The 9,584-nt window shown below is 46.8% G+C and overlaps 1 long non-coding RNA gene across 1 annotated transcript; it reads left to right on the top strand.

Moving 5' to 3' along the window:
* The first annotated feature begins 4,720 nt into the window (after nucleotides 1-4,720).
* LOC139047989 (uncharacterized) lies at nucleotides 4,721-8,580 on the top strand. The gene is made up of 4 exons (XR_011507406.1): nucleotides 4,721-4,835; nucleotides 6,915-6,947; nucleotides 7,458-7,475; nucleotides 8,561-8,580. It is a non-coding gene; the product is annotated as an uncharacterized lncRNA (long non-coding RNA).
* The last annotated feature ends 1,004 nt before the right edge of the window (nucleotides 8,581-9,584 follow it).

The raw sequence follows: 9,584 nt of genomic DNA, 5'->3' as shown, positions 1-9,584 counted from the left end.
GTGTTTGTCGAATCCTCGATGACGTCGAAAAGCAGCCTTTGTATCGTCGGAGCAGACTTCTGAGCTGCTGTTGCTTAATCATAGGGAGATTTGGATTAATGTCGTAGTCTGGTTCGGGAACCATGGTCGTCGGGGTAGATGCGGCGGAATCCGAGAGGACAAGTGCATTACTTGTTTCTAGAATTTCCTCGATGTACGCGATCGTCGTGCCCTTGTTGATGTGCTTGAACTCCTGGCTGAAGTTTGTCAGCAACACTTCAGTTTTCCCTCCATGCAGTCGAGCGATCCCTCTTGCGACGCAAATTTCATGGTCTAGCAGTAGACATTGGTCGCCTTCAATGACGCCTTCTACGTCCGCGGGTGTTTCGGTGCTGACCGAAATAACGGTGCTGCAGCGAGGCGGGACGCTCACTTGATCTTCGAGCACACTCAAGGCGTGGTGACTACGAGGGCTCTCCGGCGGCATTGCTTTATCTTCCGACAGCGTTACTGACTTCGACTTCAGGTTGATGATTGCGCCGTGTTGGTCCAGGAAGTCCAAACCGAGAATGACGTCTCGTGAACACTGTTGGAGGATAACGAAGAAGGCAGGGTAAGTCCGGTCATGAATGGTTATTCTTGCCGTGCAGATCCCAGTCGGCGTGATGAGGTGTCCTCCAGCGGTGCGAATCTGAGGGCCTTCCCATGTGGTCTTAACTTTCTTCAACTGGGCGGCGATGTGTCCACTCATTACGGAGTAATCGGCCCCTGTGTCGACTAAGGCAGTGACTGCGTGGCCGTCGAGAAGCACGTCGAGGTCGGTTGTTCTTTGTCTGGCATTGCAGTTAGGTCTTGGCGTTGGATCACGGCTGCGTCGTGTTGAACTGAGGTTGGAACGTCGCGTCAAGTCGTCTTTTGTCGGTGTAGTTTTGGCTTCCAGACTTCGTCGGGACGGCGGCGTGTCGTCATGTCGTCGAGATGGTCTCTTCGTCGTCTTCGTCGGTGGCGGAGGATCTTCGTCAGTTCGACGAACAGCAACCGCACCTCCATCGGTTGCTGCTTTTAGTTTTCCGGGTATGGGCTCGCAGAGCGGCCCCGGGCTGGGCCAGTGTATGGACGGCGCTGCGGCGACAGGTAGCGGCCTGGTGACGGCGAACGGGACGGTCGTCGAGAGTTCCACTGAGTGGCGGCTAGGTAATCGGCAATGTCATGTGGGCGCTCCCCAAGCTGTGGTCGCGGCGCGTTGACGGCGAACCCTCTCAGTCCCATGTCGCGGTATGGGCATCGGCGGTACACATGGCCGGCTTCTCCGCAGTGATAGCAGAGCGGGAGGTGGTCGGGGGCTCGCCAAATGTCCGTCTTCCTCGTATAGGTGCGCTGGGCGACGGGTGGGCGCGCTGGCGGCGGCGACGGTGGACGACGAAATTGCGGTGTTGCAGGACCTTGGCGCGGTCGCGCAGGGGGGCCTTGACGGCGGGCGACGGCGGCGGCGTAGGTCATTGCTTCCGGCTGCGGTGGTTCTGGTTGCATCTCAGGAACTCCAAGGGATCCGTGCACCTCTTCCTTCACGATGTCGGCGATAGAGGCCACTTGAGGCTGAGACGAAGGCAGGACCTTGCACAGCTCTTCGCGCACAATGGCCCTGATGGTCTCCTGAAGGTCGCTGGAATGCAGTCCTTGGATGGCGTACTGCGGCGTGAGCCCCTGGCGGTTATATTGCCGGGTGCGCATCTCCAGAGTTTTCTCGACCGTCGATGCCTCTGCAGAAAACTCTGCTACGGTCTTCGGTGGGTGACGAATAAGTCCTGCGAAAAGTTCTTGCTTGACGCCCCGCATCAGGAAGCGGACATTTTTCTCCTCTGACATTTCCGGGTCGGCGTGCCGGAAAAGACGGGCCACCTCCTCCGTGAAGATCGCGATCGTCTCGTTTGGCAGCTGCACTCTGGTTTCTAGTAGAGCTTGGGCTCGCTCTTTTCGCACGACGCTTGTAAACGTGTGCAAGAAGCCGCTTCGGAAAAGGTCCCACGTCGTTAAGGTGGCTTCCCGATTCTCGAACCATGTCCTGGCGGCGTCTTCCAATGCGAAATAGACATGCCGCAGCTTGTCGTCGCTGTCCCAACTGTTAAACTTAGCGACCCTCTCATACGTTTCGAGCCAGGTTTCCGGGTCCTCGAATGTTGATCCGCGGAACGTCGGAGGTTCCCTGGGCTGCTGCAGCACGATGGGGGATGCTGGGGCTGCCATTGGGGTTGCCTTGTCCACAATCTTCTTGGGCTTCTCAGGTAGAAGTCCGTGCTCCGGGGGCAGCTGTTGAAGACGGCGGCTTGCTCGATGTTCCGGGACGGCGCTGGTGTTGTCTTTGCGGTCCGGGCTTGTATTACGGCTTGTCGGGGGCGTCCGGTACATGGACGTAAAGCACCTCCACCAGATGTCACGTGGTTGTGACGGCGAAGAAAGAAGCAGTAAGGTGGAATACGAAACTAGCTTTTATTGGGCGAACCTGTGCCCACAAAACAGGCTACACTTGGGTGTATTCTCTTTAAAGTGACGCTGTTAACTTCTAGCTAGTGGGGACCTCTCACGGCGGAGCGATTCAAGGGAAACGTACATACATTCTTTTGTATCACGTATACAGCCTGCAGTGCCCAGCATTCGTTTCAATAAAGAACCAGTCAAACAAGCATCCAAACGGCATATTTGATGATAACGCTCTCCTGATAACAATTCGATAGACGTAACGCTGCCAGGATAGGTTTCACGGGAAAGATCAGTGTTGCGAATTCTGCCACGGTGACGGGAGCTCGCGACGTTAGGAGCGAACTCACGGACCTTTTATATACATAAAGAAACAGCGTACCAAGTGATTTCAATATTGTTGCAGCGCCACTACGGGTAGGCAACATGCATAGATGGGACTTTTGATGAACAGCGTGAACAGTAGGCCCGGCATAGGGCAAATCGAAGACCACTAGGTAGACGATCATCAGCGGCACTCTGTGCCTCGGTTATACGTCGATGATGATCGGCGAGTTGGCCCTCTTTCGACGCATCGTCCTTTCTTCTCGTTGTGCTCTTCTATCCTCCTCGGTACTGGTCTCATTCCCGTGCGTCCCCTACGGCAACAACATCTCCGCGGGTGCAGGCCACCGTGGACAGCTCAGTTCCATCTCCTTCAATTCCCGTTTCACACGCCGATCAGCACGACGCCCCCACACAGGTCAAGTGCTTCTCCTTTTTCATGTTTCATGTTTTATGCATGTTTAGACAATTTTATCTTGCGTCAGGTCTGGCCGTGGAACAGCTATTTAGTCTGTAACCGTGCCATTGTCTTCAACATTAAGGTGAACCAAGCACGGTGTAAGATGCCGGTTGGTGGTGCCGCCTGGTGAAGCAAAGCTAAACCAGGGAAACACAGAGCTATTAGTGCAGTAACTAAGTGTGTTCTCTTTCGCTGCTAGTGTAAATACACGACAATCGCGTAACCGTGGGCACGTTGCCTTTGTAAATGTCTTTTTTTCGAACAAGTGCACTCATTAATGACGAAAACGTGTCCATAAGGCAATGTGGTTAGTGGACGCCTCACAAGGTGTTGCTACCAGGGTCTTGAAGCCGGTATTTACGCCAACGCCATTGCGTATTTCGGAATACCGGACATTCTAAAACTCTAATGTCTCTCTGCGTCAAGCCGCGCTTTTTTTTTCTTGTTTACATGGCTGGCCGCGGAGCATAGCGTAATAGATACTGACGCTTCTGTTTGCAATGAGAAGACAGAAGTGGGGATCTTCTCTGAATCTCTTATATGGTCCTACTCTCTTCGCCTTCCTGACTTCACACCTATATTTCAGGCAGAAGTATTACCGAATATATTAGCACTGCGAAAACTCCCCCCAAAAGACCCATTAGCTGTTATCGGGACCGACTCGCTATCTGTATGCACAGCTCTAACTGCATCTTTAAATTCATCAGTTCAAGGAACATCTCGTTCGATGGTACCTCCGTACTTACAAAAGGTATGTTTGCTTTGGGTAACGGGACATCATGGGTTGCACTTGAATGAAATGACCGATTCACTCGCGCGAGCATCCCTGAACGGCCCTAGCGTATCTGTTTTGCCGACATCAGCATATGTCACCGCGGCTAGGTACAGAAATTTCACTATATGTCAAAATTCTGCAATATCCATGCTAACACCGTGTTCTGAATTCCACCATCTTGGCTTCCCATGTCATATTAAGTGGTGTCCTTCAAGGCAATTGGAAGTATCTTTTACAAAATTGAGATGTCGTATACGTCCTCTAAATTTTTACTTACACAGGTCTGGTCTCGCTATGTCCCCTCTTAGTTCTTTTTGCAGTGGACCTGAAGCTAACGAACATCATTTTCTCTCATGCCGCCGCTTTCTAAGACAAAGAAAATTATTAGAATACTCATTCACCGAACTTGGCCTATCACTATCCTCGACAAGCATTCTTTCTTTCGGGGCGACTTCACTGGGATCCAGCCATAGGGATGCTTTTCTTGCAGTTCCCAATTTTATTAGAGAGACGAAAAGAGTACCTTGCTGATTTTCTACATTTATCCATAGTTTCTATTATTTCATTCCTTTACGTTAAATTATATTATCAAAATTCTTGACAATATTTTCATTGCAAGTCTAAATTACAGTTCTATCGCCCCACACTCTACTATTTAAATCTAGTTTCTCTATACTTCTAACCTTACGGAAAACCGCCTGCTTCTTGGCCAATCCCCGATAGTGGGTACGCGCCACCGTCTGGGACACGAGACAAGAGAAGACAACGGTCGCCGAACAGCAGCTTCCAGCAGCGCTCGACGCTCTCCACAATTCGCCATGGGTAAGAGTCCAACATGTTTGCCTTCACGCTTCCCTCACCACAAGAGCTGCAAATGCTGAGCTTACAGTCTTACAGTGAGTTCCAGCCTGGAATTCAGCGCGTAGAGATCTGTCGATACAAACCGTGAACTAGGGACGCAGTGCCTTCTGCCTACAGCCTTCGGGCTCTCTCTGAGAACAAAAAGACACAATTCCACAATAAGTTATGAGTTTCAATGGACCGAAATGATAAGAATATTCCTGCAAGTTAAATGATCTCTCGGAATTAAATAGCACTAGCGAGAAAGCCATCTCAGTCGAACTAGGGATACTAGAGACCAGCTGGCCGGTAGCTGCTTAGCCCTGCTCCACTACAGGTGCAATAACCGCTCCCAGTATTGTTTTAGGTAGCAGCAGTCTCCGCGTAGCAGCCGCCTGTCACGCCATTTTTCGCTGAAAAAAATTCCTTCACAACAACAACAACAAAAAGCGGATCCTGTGTTTATGTGCGAACCATTGCTGCTACACGAAGGTCTCCGAGATGCTGCTTGGTGTGTTAAAATGGGTCTTATGCAAACGTAACGCTAATGCTAGAAGTGAACTGAATGACGTCACTGGAATATATATCTACGCAAACTGAATGGCATCGGTGCAAAAGCAGCGCAGTGTTTAGTCAAAGGTAACGCCATCTCACGCGTGTAACACATTGAAGAAAAGTGCTACCTTCTGCGTACCCTACTTCCTCAATTTTCTGTTGCAAATTTCTTTGTTTCATATCTCTTCTGTTTGTATGTTCGGGTGCATGCGTAGAGCCAGATACCCATCCTGGGTCATTCCCCGAGAATGGACACACACCCCCCGTGTCACATGCCATGTTCCGCGTAGTTGGTCGACCATGTTGTATATTCGGTCACATACTCAGTGTGGCTTACCAAGTCGCACAATCACTTGACGAATCGGATAGATAGAACACGCAAAATGCGACGAAGAGACAAAAAACACTTTCCTTGAAATAATAAACTAAACAATGTAATATATACATCTACCGTAGTGAACTATACGCAGAGTATGTTTTTAGCCTCACGGTATCTCACACATTGGTCTTTGTAGTAGCGTAAACATATCCTGTAATGCGATGGCTTTGACTAGTCTGTTTGGTGCGGAACTTTAATAGACTGCGAAAAAAAATGCATACGACACAGAGATTTAAGCGTTTCCTGGCAGCTGAATGTTTTGTTGTGCTCCTTGGAGATCACACACCAATCTTTTCCTTTTTCGAGGGAAGTGAAAATACTTTACAATTGTTTCGATATGCAGCAGAAATACACTCCCTAAGCTGGATTAATCGAAGAAGTGGACATTTCTTCCACAACCGCAAATGCATGTACTGCTAGACAACAAAATTTTGCTTTTACCTAATTGTTTTATGTATAACAGGTGACTTGACAAGGCATAGACAACTGGAACGAATTCTGATGATGACACCTGTTTCAACATATGCGTTTATAAAATATGCGACGAAATACATTTACCTGACTATTGGTTTTCGTGCTTTAATGCAAAAAAAGTGCATTCGCCAAAAAAAAAGATATTGTGGAAGAGCAGCCTATTTTTACCACATAATTGGCACCACTTGTCTCACTTGTCTGTCCCTAATTTTGCTCTATTTCGGTTGTTCTTTAGTACTAAGAGTTTGCAAATTGCAAGGCACGCTCCAATGCTTATAGTCAACAGGTCGCCTATTAAAATTCTAATAATTTCAGACTAATTCAACTTGATTCCTTGTGCAAGTACTCACTGGCTTATCAAGTAATGCTTCCGCATGTAGAAGATTTTTGTTCCAGACGCGAGCAATGTTTGTATATATATATATATATATATATATATATATATATATATATATATATGTACTGCCTACCGTGTTCAAAAGCCTGGTTCGTGATACAGAAACGGCAGGCCTAAAGAAAGGTGAAAACAGCAGAAGCAGTTGTAACTCGCCAAGTGGGACAAACGAATCGTTTCGCATGTTTCACCTTTAAATCCGCTTTCTCAATCTTGTCTAAAGTTGTCTAACCTGTCACCTGTTCTCTTTGTGTTCTAGAAGAATCAATGATGTCCGAAGTGCCCCTGTCAGGTAAGTACGGCGAATTATTACTGTCATTGCTATGCGCAATTACATTGCGCAGAAATTGCTATGCGCTATAAATTAAATATGCGCAAAAGCGAATTGCTTACAACGCTATTGGTGAATTCTTGGTAATTAGCAGATTATGCATTTCAACTTTTGGTACAAGTAATGCCCGCTTCTTCGAGTAGACCAGCTCATGGACTAGAATCGTTGTATCTACCACAGGCAGCTAAAATTTCTTTTTGAGAGAGTCTGCTGAAACACCCACTATTGCGTAGGTAAGGGCTTCAGATTGCGCAAGGGCAAGACAGGATTGCAAACACCTTGTGTCGCTTGAAGGAGACGCGTGTGTGTATCACATGACTAGCATATCTAAGCATGAGAGCTTTGGGTTTAGTATGAAAATGTAGACTATAGCTTGGAAGCAGCGTAGAAATGTTTCCGGCACTCCCGTTGCTACCATACATTATGTTTACTTCACATTGTTTGTTTTATTTATTTGTTTTTTTATTTCAGAGATGTCATTCATGAGTGGTGAGTTCTTTTGCACAAGGCTTTTCCATGCTCCGGCTATGCTCCATTTAATGATGCAATTTTTCTTATTTTCATGGGGGGGTGGAGGTAGCAAGTCAATGCACGCCCCGCCCCTCTCTTTATTTACGATGTACACTTGCTTTAACTGCGCAGTGCACTTGGTCCAAGAAAATTGTCAAAATGTCCCGAATAATTGTAACATCATGAAAAAATATGTATATACCCCCCCCCCCCCCCGAAACTATGTGAAACGAGGATAGTACTTAACAATTATTCATAACGTGGAGGCAATGGGCATGAGAAAAAAATGAATTCTGAGGGGACATGTGCCTAAACCATGATCTCATTGTAAGGCATGCTGCAGTCGGCCATTCCGGAATAATTTTTAGCACCTGGAGTTCGCTAACGTTCACCCTAACGTAAGTACATGGGTGATTTTTGCGATTCGCTTCTATCAAACTGCGGACGCCGTGGCCGGGATTAGATTTGACTTCAAAGCCACTAAGCAACCATGGCGTGTGATGTGCAAGCCTGATCATGTAATTTCGTAGTCCGAGAAAAGTCGCAAGTAGATTTGCACATCACATATAATACTGTGCAGGTGGGGTACACTCAACCCCTCTCACACTCTGTCGGCACTGTAGAGTTTGCTACAGAAAACTCAGGGAACGCTTTCTAATAACATTGGTGAATAATTAACGGCGCAGGTGAAAGCCTTCGACTATAACGTAAAACGTAATAGTTCTATTTGACTTGACGAGTATTTTGTGTATAATTTATGATTCAAGCAGACAAAATTCCAGAAGTCAGAAAGGTGCCAGTCCTAAAACGTAATAGATGATCAGAAGGCCTCTTTGGTGCAATGTGTAGTTTCAATTAAAAAGAAAACCGCTATGCGAAAGGGGCAATATAGCATGTGAATACTAGCACATCTAAGCATGAGCGCTTTGGGTTTAGTAGGAAAATGTAAAGTGTAGCTTGGAAGTAGCGTAGAAATGTTTCCGGCACTCCCGTTGCTACCATACATTATGCACACTTCACATTCTTTGTCATTATTTATTCATTGTTGCTTTTTTTTATTTCAGAGACGTCAACCGCGAGTGGTGAGTTCTTTTACATTAGGCTTTTCCATGCTCTGGCTATTCTCCATATAATGGTGCGATTTTTTTTCTTTTTGTTGGGGGGGGGTGGCAAGTCAGTGCCCGCCCCATCCCCCTCTTAATTTATGATGTAGACCTGCTTCAACTGCAGAATGCACTTTAGACAATTTTGTTCGTCCAAGAAAATTGTCAAAAGGTCCCGAACAATTGTAACATCATGGGAAAATATGTATATACCCCGCGGAAACTATGTGAAACGAGGATAGTATTTAACAAATATTCATAAAGTCGAGGCAATGGGCATGAGAAAAAAATGAATTCTTAGGCGACATGTGCCTAAACCGTGAAATCATTATAAGGCATGCTGCAATGGGGCACTCCGGAATAATTTTGAGCACCTGGGTTTCATTAACATTCACCCTAATGTATGTACATGGGCTGTTTTTGCAATTCGCTTCTATCAAATTGCGGACGCCGTGTCCGGGATTAGATTTCACTCCAAAGCCACTAAGCAACCCCGGCGTGTGATGGACATGCCTGATCTTGTAATTTGGTACGTCGAGGAAAGTCGCAAGCGGATTTGCCCATCACATATAATACTTTCTGCCGTCTACACTGTAGAGTTTTGTACAGGAAGGTCAGAAAACGCCTTCTAATAACTTTGACGAATAAATAACGGCGCAGCTGAAAGCCTTTGACTGTAACGTAAAAGGTAATAGTTCTGTTCGGCTTGACCGGTATTTCGTGTATAACTTACGATTTAAGCAGACAAAAATCCAGAAGTCAAAGTTGCCAGTCCTGAAACGTAATAGATAATCACAGGGCCTCTTTTGGTGCAGTGTGTAGTTTCATTTAAAGAAGAAAACCGTTATGCGAACGGGGCAACGCACTATTTGCATGCAAAACTTTGGTCACCAGGTAGTTTTCGAGCGCGCAATATTTCTTATTTTTCACGATATGACGTACCTACACCATTGGTTGCAGTCGGAATAGCATGCGCTGGTGAACA

Source organism: Dermacentor albipictus, chromosome 7, assembly GCF_038994185.2.
Source record: "Dermacentor albipictus isolate Rhodes 1998 colony chromosome 7, USDA_Dalb.pri_finalv2, whole genome shotgun sequence".
NCBI classification, from domain to species: domain Eukaryota; kingdom Metazoa; phylum Arthropoda; class Arachnida; order Ixodida; family Ixodidae; genus Dermacentor; species Dermacentor albipictus.
Note: the sequence above shows the minus strand (reverse complement) of the source record. Positions and strands in the feature narration are given on the sequence as shown.